General features: G+C 37.7%; 1 protein-coding gene across 1 annotated transcript in view; it reads left to right on the top strand.

Moving 5' to 3' along the window:
• Window positions 1-242: 242 nt before the first annotated feature.
• Window positions 243-12,876, top strand: part of SCEL (sciellin) — a 110,022-nt gene continuing 97,388 nt past the window's right edge. Inside the window, exon 1 of the mRNA XM_023185525.2 lies at window positions 243-353. The gene's annotated coding sequence lies outside the window, so the exon portion shown is untranslated. The remainder of the gene's footprint in view (window positions 354-12,876) is intronic.

Raw genomic sequence — 12,876 nt, 5'->3', positions numbered from 1 at the left:
TTGATATCAGTTAAAAGGGTAATCACAGGAGCGTGTATATATATATATATATATTCGCATAACAAGGCCGTAAGTTAAAGAATTCACAAAACAAAGGCTGTAGGTTCATGAGTGAGACTGTTTTAACTGAACTGGTATTTGTACAAGGTGACACCCTGTTGCATACCATAGACCTCCTCCCTGAGTGACTCAGCCGCTGAGAAAGAAACCTCTGAACTGTTCATTAATACAGTCAGGTAGAGGTTGAGACTCCACTGAATAAACTCTAGGTTCCCATTTCTTTCAGTCAGATCCTCCCAGGGAATCACTACAGGCTGGTTAGCCAAAAAGTCCTGGTTTTCTGCTCAATAGAGGTAAGTTGAATTATACTTGCAAACAGAAATACATCTGCTGTATGTGCACAGCTTTCTCTGTGTTCCTTCCAAATGATTAAAATATGGAAGTTACTTACTTACTATATTATCTTTGTCTTTTCTTCCTGTAAATTTTGACAGCCTCCATCTGACTGTTAGCTCTGCTCTTCCTTGCTGTACTTTTAGGCCACATTGCATTGAACTTCTTGGCAATTTTACACATTACGGGCATCACAGAAATGAGCACCTATTTGATTTTCTGGGTAGGAGCTGTCAGCTGGTGAATCCTGCCACACAAAGGATAATAAATTCTTTAAGCGAAGGGACCAGCACCTGCTGGTTTATTTTCCAAGTGACTATACAAACATTTTTTAAAGGAACTTTCTGTTTTCATAAATTATGCTTTTAGTGAAATAGTGAACTCAAATATTGCTTTATAGTTAATAAGTCATATTTTTTCTCTAATGCTAAAAATATTGCAAGTTGTTGAGCTATGAGAAAGAGAGGTTTATTTTTATGAGGTTTTTGTCTCCACCCTATCTTCCCCAAGTAAGAAAATCGCCATTTCTTACTTGAAAGTACCAAGGAGTAAAGGCAGGGTGTGGGGGCAGAATAGGGGTACATGGTTCCTTACAGGGATCTGTGGACAGCTGGCCAACTTCTCTACAGTATATTCTGCATTCTAACCTAAGGAGTGATTAATATATATGGGGGCAATTTTCTAACTTTATTCGTAGCTTAGTCCTGAAAAACCAGTTTTGGGAGACTTTTGGTAAGGATAGAAGAGTCCTTTTATAATTAATAGTTAAGCTGACTTGTCTGATTTGTGGGTTTTTTTTTTTTTATCGTTTCTATTTATGATACAGAGCTGTGGAATTCAAATGCAGGGGCCACTCACAGCTTATAAATTGCAGGTCTGTGTCCTCCAGAGAGGTGCCCCCACAGCATACTTGGCTCTAACTTGAGTTCTCATGGCTTCCTATTGCTGACCAGGTCACCTGCAGTCTGAGAGGGGTTTCGACACACCAGTGCTCAGTGCTCATTTCCCAGAGGTTTACCGAAGAATTTTATAACTTGGCTTTCAAGTGTTTATGGTAACCAGAAATCTAAAGCATAGCATGTGTGGGTAATTTTATTTTTCATAAAATGTGATTACATTTAAAACTGTCTTTCACTTCCACAGTTTATAACGTAGATATAGCCTTCCTAGTATTTGCGGTGCTCCAGTGTTTAAAGTATCAGAAACATCAATTTGAGAAAACTGAGAAATGACAACAGTAAAAATTTTAGTAAAACATTCAGATGATCCTAAATGTTGGGATATGCAGAGAATGCCAACAACAGGTCAGAATTTTTATTGGAATGTTAGCTTCATGTAAATCTTAGATCTAATTGACCGAATATTTCAACTGAAATGGAGCATAGGCCCATCTAGTCTAATGCCTGAATTTTCTAGATGAGAAAAACAAAGCATAAATGTTAAGTAACTTGTGAAGATCAGAGTAGCAGGACCAGAACATGAAGCCAGATTGCTTGTCTTTTGTCTTACTGAATTTTCTCAATATTTTTTTCAAATACTTTTTATTATAAAATATGTAGTAGCAATAAACGAGCCACACTCCATCATGGACTGTGGTTATCCAGCAATACGTGGAAATATTATACTGTGTATGGTGTGACTAAGACATAATGGAATATGTTTCCAACTTGTGGCTTGTGGAATCAGTGTTGCCATTTATTATATTTATGAGATTTTCATCTCAGGAGCCAGTAGCCCCTCAGCAGGAAGGGGATCTGATGTATGTGTGTTAGCTGTGGTCTGTACAATCAGAACCCCCTTGCCCCAAATGCCATTCTGTAGGTGATGCTTACCTGACTGCCTTCTCAGACTACCAGAATTATGATGAAATACCTGAGAAGTTCATATTCCTGGGGACTATGTAAACAAAACAAAGAATATGTTTTGAATGACTGAGCTCATACTGTGGAATGAACTAAGCAGTCAACTTAAGCAAACATTATTTAACTGAGAGCATCCTATATGGTTCAGACATCAACTCCCACCATTTCTTAAGAGTGAGGGGATCAAATCTTTGGCCCTGAAGTCCAAGGGAAATCTTTATTGGTTTCACTTGGCTTCACTTTCTGTCATTATCCTGCTTCTAGACCATTTGTTGATCATTTTCCATTTTCTCTGGCTAGGGACTTTGAAATAAAGATTTTATATATTAATTGCTGCATCCATAGCTGGAGTTGTTCAAAGTTCACTTCTGAATCAAAAGTCGTTTTTGTTGTTCCTTTTTTTTTTTTTTTTTTTTTTTTTGAGATGGAGTCTCGCTCTTTTCTCCAGCCTGGAGTGCAATGGCATGATCTTGGCTCACTGCAGCCTCCGCCTCCCGTGTTCAAGCGATTCTCCTGCCTCAGCTTCTCAAGTAGCTGGGACTACACGTGTGCACCACCACACCTGACTAATTTTTGTATTTTTAGTAGAGATGGGGTTTCACCATATTGGCCAGGCTGGTCTCGAACTCCTGACCTCAGGTGATATACCTGCCTCAGCCTCCCAAAGTGCTGGGATTACAGGCATAACCAATGCACCTGGACTTAGTCAAAAGTCTTTATCAGTTATATTCCTTAAGTGTTTCCAGCTTACCACTGTACAAATGGTAAACTGTGATTTTTCCATGAACTTGTGATTTTGGGGCTCGGGAGAAGCTCTTCCTTATATGGATGCTTTGCCAAATGACAGCTCCATTTACTAGACTTTCATTTCATGTTGATTACTAAATTTTTTAAGGATATGAGTCATCCTTTTATTGTAATACTTAACTGAAAGAGTGAATTTTATAGCTATCTATTAAATGACAACTGGTTTGCTTCTAGATACAAGAACTGATCATCCTGAATCCTCATTATAATAGTATAATTGAGAGCTCTAAAAATCTAAATAATTTATTCTTTGTCTGTAGACCCAAGTTTCCCTGACTCTAAAATGTGATTACATATCCTTCATATGAAACCTCCTGGGGAAAGACAGTGAACTCTAAGCCATGTTTTTCAAATTGAGATATATACATCCCAGGAGACTGTGTCAGTGTTCTAGAAAATGCAATACAATTATGAAATAAGCATGGCACATGTCTGTATGGGGAGCTAATTTTAGTTAAAAAGCTTTGGAGAAAACTATCCCTATTGCCCTGCCCTCTCACCAGTTCTCCCCAGGGTTCCCTCTTTTGTCATTAGAAATGCTGTGTGTAAAAGTTTAAAAGAAATTTGTATACAAATGCATGCAGGGATCTGAAATCTAGATAGACTTGAATTTGAACCATGATCCCATGTGGACAAACGGTGACAAATATCAGTATGCCTAACTCACAGCACCAGCAGATAAAAAGAAAAATTAGGATTCTTGCTGAATAATTAATAGATACATAAAGTTATATAATGGTATATTATATACATATTTTATAATATACATAGCATATTACATAATGGGATATAGATGTATAATATGATTCACAATAGCACAAAAATATAGAAATCTAGAAAAAATCTCTACAAGAAAAATTTAAAATCCGGATTTAAAAAATAACAACATTTTATAGTAAGACATAAAGGTGAAAGTTGACCTTAAATGTCAGTTCTTCCCAAACTCTTTTGTAGAATCTGTACAATTCTAGTCAAAAGTTCCAAGAGTATTTGTTTTGGAACCTTAGACAATAATTTAAAGTTATCTTAAAGAAATGAATAAATGAGAATAGCTGATAGAATTTCTAAAAGGAAATTAATGAAGGGTGCTGTGCTACTAGATATTAAAAATGTATGTATCAGAAAAACACAATAATAAAAGTAGTTTGTTTTTATTGTAAGAAACTAAAGACAGATATCTTGAGAAAAACAGCCACAAAGCACATTTGAGAATATGTAAGAATTTAAAGTGTGACAAAGGACGAATCATCTATCAATGAGAAAGGGATTTATTCTCCCATTACCAAAGTAAATCCACATGGATTAGAGAGATTACATAAAACAACAAAATATATTGTAAAAATTAAAAGAAAAGTAAATATTTAGTTAACCTCATGTTTGTTCAACAAATATTCCTCTAGAACTGATTATGTACCAGGTACTGTGATAAGTTTTGAAAATCAACTGTGGAGAAGATGGGCTTCGCCACTACTCTTAAAATGTACAGTGTGTGAGTGTGCGTGTTGGGGGTGGGGGAAGATTATTCAGCCACACACACAGGCAGTCCTAGATGATGTTATGGAAAGAAACTCTTTGCTATTTGAACACACAGTAGGGCTCATAACTTAGCCTGGGGAGGAAGGAGTGGGGCAAGTGGCGATGGTGTCACGGAATGATTCCTGGAGGATATAGAATGTGTGATCTGGAAGGTGAATGGAAGTCTTTCCTGAAGGAAAAGGAGGGGTTGAGGGAAGTTCAGAAAGAAGAGTGTTTCAGGCATAGATAGAATAAGCAATAGCTCACAGATGATCAAAAGGATGGAGCACCAGACACTGGAAGGAGTTGCTGTGGCTGAAGCCAGAGTGTGAGTGGGGAGCGGGAAGCAATGAGGCTGGAGAATATGGCCTTGTTAACCTTGTTAAAAATTCCATTTTATCCTGACAGAAATGGAACACCCCTGAACAGCTTTAAGCAAGGTAATGACTACTTTGGCACCAGTGAGGAGAATGGATTAAAATTGAGGAAGTCTGGAGACTGAGAATGTAGCTGGGAAGCCGTTGGAATAGTCAGGAGATTACGGTAGTTTGAATTGGTGTCTTGGAAATAGAAAGATACATAACAAGAGATGTTGAGTTATAGGACTTGACGATTGCTTGGACTTCAGGGTCAGAAAGAAGACTGATGGATGGTCTACAAAGATGGCTTTTAAAGAGTGAAAGTGGAAGAAATTATAAAGGGAAAAATAGGGAATGCAAAATCGAAAGCTTCTGATACAAAATTATAATTAGAAGCTAAATGAAAAACTAGGAAAGTAAAGATGAATGTTCCTGACATATAAAGAAAATGAGAAATCAGTAAGCAATATATAATAATTGTCAATGGATAATTTATAAAATAAACAAAAAATGCCCTGTAAAGTGAAGACAAATATGCAAGTAAAACAAAATGATTCTACTTTCACTTATTATATTATTAAAAAGATTAATGAATGATAATTCTAAATGCTGGCAAATGCATGGACACTCATATGCTGCTGGTGGATGATAAACTACTATACGATTTATGGAAAGAAACTGGACAATAGGGATCAATAATATTTTAGAAATAATACATCTTGGCAAGTAATTGCACTTCTAGGATCCATTCAAAGAAAATAATCAGATATTTGGTGAAAGACTTTTGTATGGTTTTTTAGAAACAACAGAGGAATGATGTTACATTAATAAATAAAATGGGCTGGGCGCGGTGGCTCACGTCTGTAATCCCAGCACTTTGGGAGGCCAAGGCAGGCGGATCACAAGGTCAGGAGATAGAGACCATCCTGATTAACATGCTAAAACCCTGTCTCTACTAAAAATACAAAAAATTAGCCGGGTGTGGTGGCGGGCACCTGTAGTCCCAGCTACTCGGGAGGCTGAGGCAGGAGAATGGCATGAAACCCAGGAGGCAGAGCTTGCAGTGAGTCAAGATCGCACCACTGCACTCCATCCAGCCTGGGTGCCAGAGCAACACTCCGTCTCAAAAAAATTTTAAAAATAAATAAATAAATAAATAAATGAATAAATAAATAAATAAATAAATAAATAAAATGAGATATTTTGTAGCTGTAAAATAAATATTTAAATATTCTTAAATGGCATTGGAAAAATGCATACCAGTAGGCTCTACATGGGCAAAGAAAAACCCTGGAAGAAAATTGCAGTGATTGATTAAAGGTGTCTGATTTTTTTTTCTTTCTTTATGCTTTCTTGTATTTTCCACATTTTATATATGCTTTCTTGTATTTCCACATAAATTCTAAATATAGTGAGAAAGATTTATGTTGTGTAAAATTGGGATAGAGAATAGCTACATGCCAGAGCTTTCGTGAATATGAAATCCAGTAAAGTATTTAAGATAACTAACAGGGTTTTGGCTCATATCTATGGTCAAAATTGAGTTTTTAGTCATTTAACTCATATTTTCAGCTAGAACTGAAAATAGCCCCTCGTGGGGCTCAGGTGATAGATAACTTTTATTGGATAGCTTTTTTATCAATCAATGTTAGACTAGTGTTTTTTGTAAAATGAAATAAATAATTATAGGTCACTATTCACATTAAAGCTTACTGTTATCATTCTGCAGAAAAGATGGGCCATAAGAAAAAGAGCTGGTGAGGGTTGCGTATTAAAAACCAGAATCAGGCAGAAGCAGGCGGATCATGAGGTCAGGAGTTCGAGACTAGCCTGACCAACATGGTGAAACTCCGTCTCTACTAAAAATACAAAAATTAGCCAGGCATGGTGGTGCGTGCCTATAAACCCAGCTACTGAGGAGGCTGAGGCAGGACAATAGCTTGAACCCAGAGGCAGAGGTTGCATTGAGCCAAGATCACGCCATTGCACTCCAGCCTGGGCTACAGAGCAAGATTCCGTCTCAACAAGCAAACAAACAAACCCCAGAATCAACAGTGAGAAAACTGTATGGTAGGGTCTTTCATTTGTGCTACATTCTGGACTCTGTTTCACCATCAGTAAACAAGTTTCCCAATGCTAAGCTTAGATTGTGAGGTTATGTGACTGAAGAAATAGCTGCTTTCTAACCATCACAGAAGGCTAAATGAATCTTTCCCAGCCTAATGATTTTTGGATTTCCTTTTAGGCTGTGTATTCAGGCTAAACACAGTTGTTTGTTTCTGAGAGATCATTTAAAAATGGATTTAAATAGACTTGTTAATATTACACTTCATGAAGCACTGTTTGTTTTCCCCTTACATATATTTCTTGTACTTTTAGATGGTAATTAGTTGTTTGATGGTTTGTTTTATTTATCTTCCAAAAAATAATTCTTCTGTTTATTGGTCTGTAATTATAGAGCCCCTCTTATACTTCTACTGAAAATGGTTTTATGGCATTTGTCCTTTTCCAGTTCCTAGGGATTTTCGCTATTTCATTGATTTCTGGGAAACAAGTAGTGGTGGGGTTGGCTGAAACCCTCAGGACATTTTCAGAAGCAAAAGTGAATACCACCAGGGCGATTTGCCACCCTGTGTCATTTTCTAGACCCCTTTTCTGTATTTGTTCACTTATTCTACTTTAGCTTTTTTGTATTCTCCATCACTAAAGAGATTTGCCCTGGGCAACTATTGACATTTGGTCTTTCATAAAGATAGTAATTTATAAAAATATACTAGAAGCTTGATAAATTGATTGAAAGATTTTGGTTTAGTTAAAATATCCAAATGTCACTCTATGTAGATCTCATGATACTTTGGTAAAATGGTCAAAGAAAGTCTGCTCCAATTCTTCTTTTCCGTTGAGCTCCACCATGGATCTCTATTGTTGCCATCTTTATGCCCATGAGTACCCAATGTTTAGTTCCCACTTATAAGGGGAAACACTTGGTGTTTGGCTTTCTGTTTCTGCGTTAATTCGCTTAGGATAATGACCTCCAGCTACATCCATGTTATTGCAAAGAACATGGTTTCATTCTTTTTTTATTCACCACTTTTTAGTCTAGTAAATTTCTTCCTGTTGATTCCTTCTTGTTTCTCAGGCTTCTGAGATAGGTACTCTCATGTCAGGTTGATTTGAGTTTGAATCCCAACTGGGCGATTCACTAGTTATGTAACCTCAGGCAAACTACTCATCTTGAGACTCCTTCCAGAAAAAGAAAACTGCCTACATTTCGCCCACTGCCCACATTTCCAACTCCTGCCCTATCCTTCTGCAAAAAGACTCTGACTTCACTGAAACCATTCATCATTAAGTTTCATGTAAAGAACAAGTATAATAATAGTAACAACCTAAAGGCATGTAAGGCTTAAATGAGACAACACCTGTGAAATATAAGCTCAAAATAGTTATTATTATTGTGGGACCCCAAATCTAAACAGTCAGAATTGAAGTCCTTGTTTTTTCTCTTTTCTTCCATCATCCTTTATTTTGTTAATTTAGTTTCTGCTGCATGTTTTTTTTTTTTTTCTTTTCTGCCTTATTTCTCCTATTCTTTTTCCTCTATGAGCCCTTCTTTAACCAATTTTAGTTTCTTTGTTCACACAATCTTTCTTAAGAGAAGGTTAGCAGGGAGTGCTGAAGACTTCCTCAGGTAAGCCAAGAGGCATTATGTCCTTGGGTGGGAAGGGAAGAGTGAGATTTTAAAAGTCTTCATGCTGAGAGAACCCAAAAGATGACGAAGATTCTAGCTGAGCTGGGAACTGGCCCAGGAAATTCTTGGCACTGGGACAGGAAGAGCTGGGGCTGCGATCCTGCTGGGGGACTGAAGTGAAAGTTGGCTCAGGGAATTCTTGGCATGGGGACAAGAGGAGCTGAGGCTCAGATTGGGCTGGTGGGGAGAGCGGCAGTTGGGTCACTTAATGGACGTAAATGCTCCCAGAGGAAGTGCTCTTATTAGAGATAGAAATACTGAAGGAAATTGATTAAGGGCATAGAGAGATGAGGAGAAGCTGAAAAGAAGACAAATGTAAGAAATAGGAGATGCTGATAGTTTCAAATGCATACAAAAAGAGCTAATAAAGTTGATTGGTTTCATGATTTAGAACTTGAGCAGTGATTTCATGTAAAACCTAAAGACAAATGTCCTTGGGCAGAAGCATTAGGCAACAGATAAAACTAGCTGTTTCTGATGTTTGGCCACAAAGAGGAAATGAAAGATGGGCCAGTAATTGAAAATATTTTTTCCCTCTCTCCTCATAGACTTTGACGTTGTGATTTCACATCATAATTTTCAACACATGCGTTCAGTGCTTCATAGGTAAATGGTTTTCTACTTCCCAGCATAGGAGAGACAGCGTTCACACATCTTTTCTCATAATATTACACTTCTAAAACACAGTTGCTGGTGTCTGTAATCAGTAGGCATATGTATTGGCAACAGTCTTTTGAGAAGCCAAGATTAGAGTTTCATCTTTTTTGTGAGAAGCTAAAAACCTAATTGGAATGAAACTGAAATGTGGCACTTAGAAATAAATCCACTTAGCTGAACTGGAGTCCAGTCGGGAACCATGTCAAGCCACTTCTGGCTGCAGTGTGGTCATTGGAGAGTGAGTTTTGAGGCTGAGCTCTCAGGAAATGTTGGGGCCGTCATTCATTCCTGCTGTTCCTCTCACCTTTTCTCCCATAAGCATCTATCATCTGGGACTCCAAGCATTTCTCTGAGTGCCTGATATGGGTCATATCACATGGCACTTTGAGGTACATATAGTATCACTTATGGAAAAGAGCTCTGGTGCTGCAGTCACACAGACCTAACTGTAGTTTCTGATTCTTCCTTTAACTGTGTACTTTGGGCAGGTTATTTCACCTCTCTGAGGTTTGGACTCCCATAATTATAGATAATAGTACTGACCTGGAAGGATTAAATAAGATAATGTGCATAAAACATGTGGTACAGCAGGTGGTACATGGTAGGGGCTTAACATGTGACCCTTCTTTCTAGGAACATTGAACACATATCTTTTGTTGATAAAAGAATCACACATCCTTGCAATTACATATGAATTTTGAGGAGTGACATTCACCACTACCAAAACTAGAGAAAAAAAAAAAAAAAAAGAATCACACGTATCATTTGTAGACTCCTGTCAACTTTTAGACCTTTTATTTGCTGCACGATGGCTTAGTGACATGGAGGAAGAGCATTAGGCTTAAGTAACAAAAAAAAAAAAAAAAAAGAAAAAAAAGAAAAGGAAAATAAATCTCTTAAACAAATGAGGAGGTTTATTTTTCTCTTGGAAGGAGAAGCTCAGAGATAGATAATACAGGGCTATTGTGGCAACTCTATGACACTGTCAAGGAACCAGGTCCCTTCTAACTTCCTGCTCTGCTATTTTTCATGTGTGAATTTAGTCCCTATGGTTGCCCACAGTCCCTGAGGTCCAAGAGGACTGCTCCTCCCTCCTGCAAGCCACCTTAGTTTCAGAAAAGAGTCGGGGAGCACAAAAGCACACATTCTTCCCAGGGACTTCCACTTCAATTGTAATAGTCAGAACTACAAATATGTCTACTGCTAGCTTCAGAGAGCCTGAGAAATGTGGCTTTAGCTATCAGTAAGAAAGAAGGGGAGAATGGATATCAGATATGCAGTCATTGTCTGCTATGAGTCTCTGCTTGGAAATCTCCAGATCATCATGACTGGACCTTTCCTTATTGTCATCTCCCATTGGAACATACCGCCCCCAGCCCCCCCAAAATTTAAGATAAATCTTAAACATTAAAAAAAAATGTGAGTAACATTTGTAATTTTAAAGAGAGAGGCATGGCATTCTGGAATAATTCTTAAAATAAAAATTTAGATTTACCCCAAAATGTATAATAATGATTACTGACTGTTTTAAGAATGAAAATTCATTTTTAAAATAAAAAAATTCATGATGTTTCACATATAAGACTAATTATATTTTCAGTAATTTACTGGTTGACAAAAGGGTATGATGGATTTGGTATAAAAATGCTTGGATGCTGAGTGTAGAAGGATTTGCAAGCAGACCCTTTGAAATGAACTCAGTGCCACTGCCTTCCATCCCTCACTGCCTCATCCTCTGCCCATCTGGAGGTCTGCACCCAGAGTTATGTACCCTGCTGGGAGGGCTGAAGTCTTAATCAACTCTCAGATCATCAGAAATTCCTGCAAAAAGATGTGTAGAGGAAAACAGGTATCTCTTCATCATTTTATGTTTAGGGATAGCTCCAATCAGACCCAACATTCTACCATAGGGTCTGTCTGATATTTTCATGCTTTTGTCAGCTAGGTGTTTTCCAGAAGACCTGGTTAAGTGAAAACCAGTGAAATAGGACGTTTGAACAAGCTCATGGGCCTTACCCTCTTTCTCTCTGTTAATGACTAGCCTCAGGTATCCTATAAACACCCCCACTGTCTTCATCCCAGAACCTCTGGGATATTCCCTAGGAATAGTTTCCAGTAAACCCACTTTCTTTCTCTGGGACATCCCAGCTGCCTCTTCCATAGTACATAGCTCTCTGGCCAAAAACCCAGATGGTTGCTGTGTTTTAAATTTTCTTTGGTATTCTACCCATATCCCACCTCAGTCCTCCTCTGACCTAGGCTTCTGCTGCCCTTTTAGGGTCTGCGAGGTAGGGAGGAAAGTTCAAACAATAAAATGCTTTAGATGATTTTATAGGAATTTGTAATTTACAAAGCATTATCTCACTTAATTTCCATAACAACCTTTTAAGATTGCTATAACTTCCTCTTTGCAGAGGCGGAAGCAGAGACTTGGTCCAAGTAGCTAATGAGTGATGAAGCTGGGACACACACAATCTGGGACTTTCTTGCTCAAAGGCTGTCAATCATTTTTCCTCCTATGCCACTGCTAACACATTAAGATGTCACCTCTTCAGGCACATTTTACTTCAGATTGGCTAGTAGACAGAAAGATCCTGAGGCCTTGAGGGTCAGATGAATTTTGAGGGTTTGAAGGAGATGGAAAGTTCTGGAGCATAAAGGGAAGCTAAGGATAAGATGTAATGGATGTAATAGGGAAAAGAAGGGTGTTGACATTAAGATGGGCAGGAAGTCTGTATAAAGATCAGCGTGTATTTTTAACTCTCTGATAGGATTTGGCTCTGTGTCCCCACCCAAATCTCACCTTGAATTGTAAGAATCCCCACATGTCGTGGGTGGGACCTGGTGGGATGTAATTTAATCACGGGGGTGGGGTTTTTCTCATGCTGTTCTCGTGATAGTGAATAAGTCTCGTGAGATCTGATGGGTTTATGAAGGGCAGTTCCCCTGCACATGCTCTCTTGCCTGCCCTCATGTAAGATGTGACTTTGCTTGTCATTTGCCTTCTATCATCGTTGTGAGGTCTCCCTAGACATGTGGAACTGTGAGCCAATTAAACTTCTTTCCTGTATAAATTACCCAGTCTGGGGTACGTCTTTATTAGCAGTATGAGAACAGACTAATACACTTTCTAAAAGAAAATAAGGGAAATTTTCACATGCAGAGGATATTTATTCAGGGAGGTTGGCATAAGTAGCATGAGTAGAAGAATATGACATGCATAAGATAAATGTATGTGTTTTAATGAGTGTAAGTATGTTTTCTAAAAACTGAATTCTAATTTTATAGCTATAGGGATAGCTCTTTATGTTGTATACTTATAAGTAAATTATTTGTATATAGACTGTATTTACTAACTATATACTACATATATAGTTTATGTATTTTATCTTTTATTGATATAAAATATTTTACATATTTGTGGTATACGTGTGTGTTACATGCATAGAGTGTATAGTGATCGTGTCAAGGTATCCATCACCTGAATGTTTAACATTTTTATGCATTAGCTTCATTTTGAGTCTTCTGGTTA

This window comes from Piliocolobus tephrosceles, chromosome X, assembly GCF_002776525.5.
Source record: "Piliocolobus tephrosceles isolate RC106 chromosome X, ASM277652v3, whole genome shotgun sequence".
Lineage (NCBI taxonomy): Eukaryota > Metazoa > Chordata > Mammalia > Primates > Cercopithecidae > Piliocolobus > Piliocolobus tephrosceles.
The sequence above is the reverse complement of the archived record's forward strand: the minus strand, read 5'-3'. Positions and strand labels throughout refer to the sequence as shown.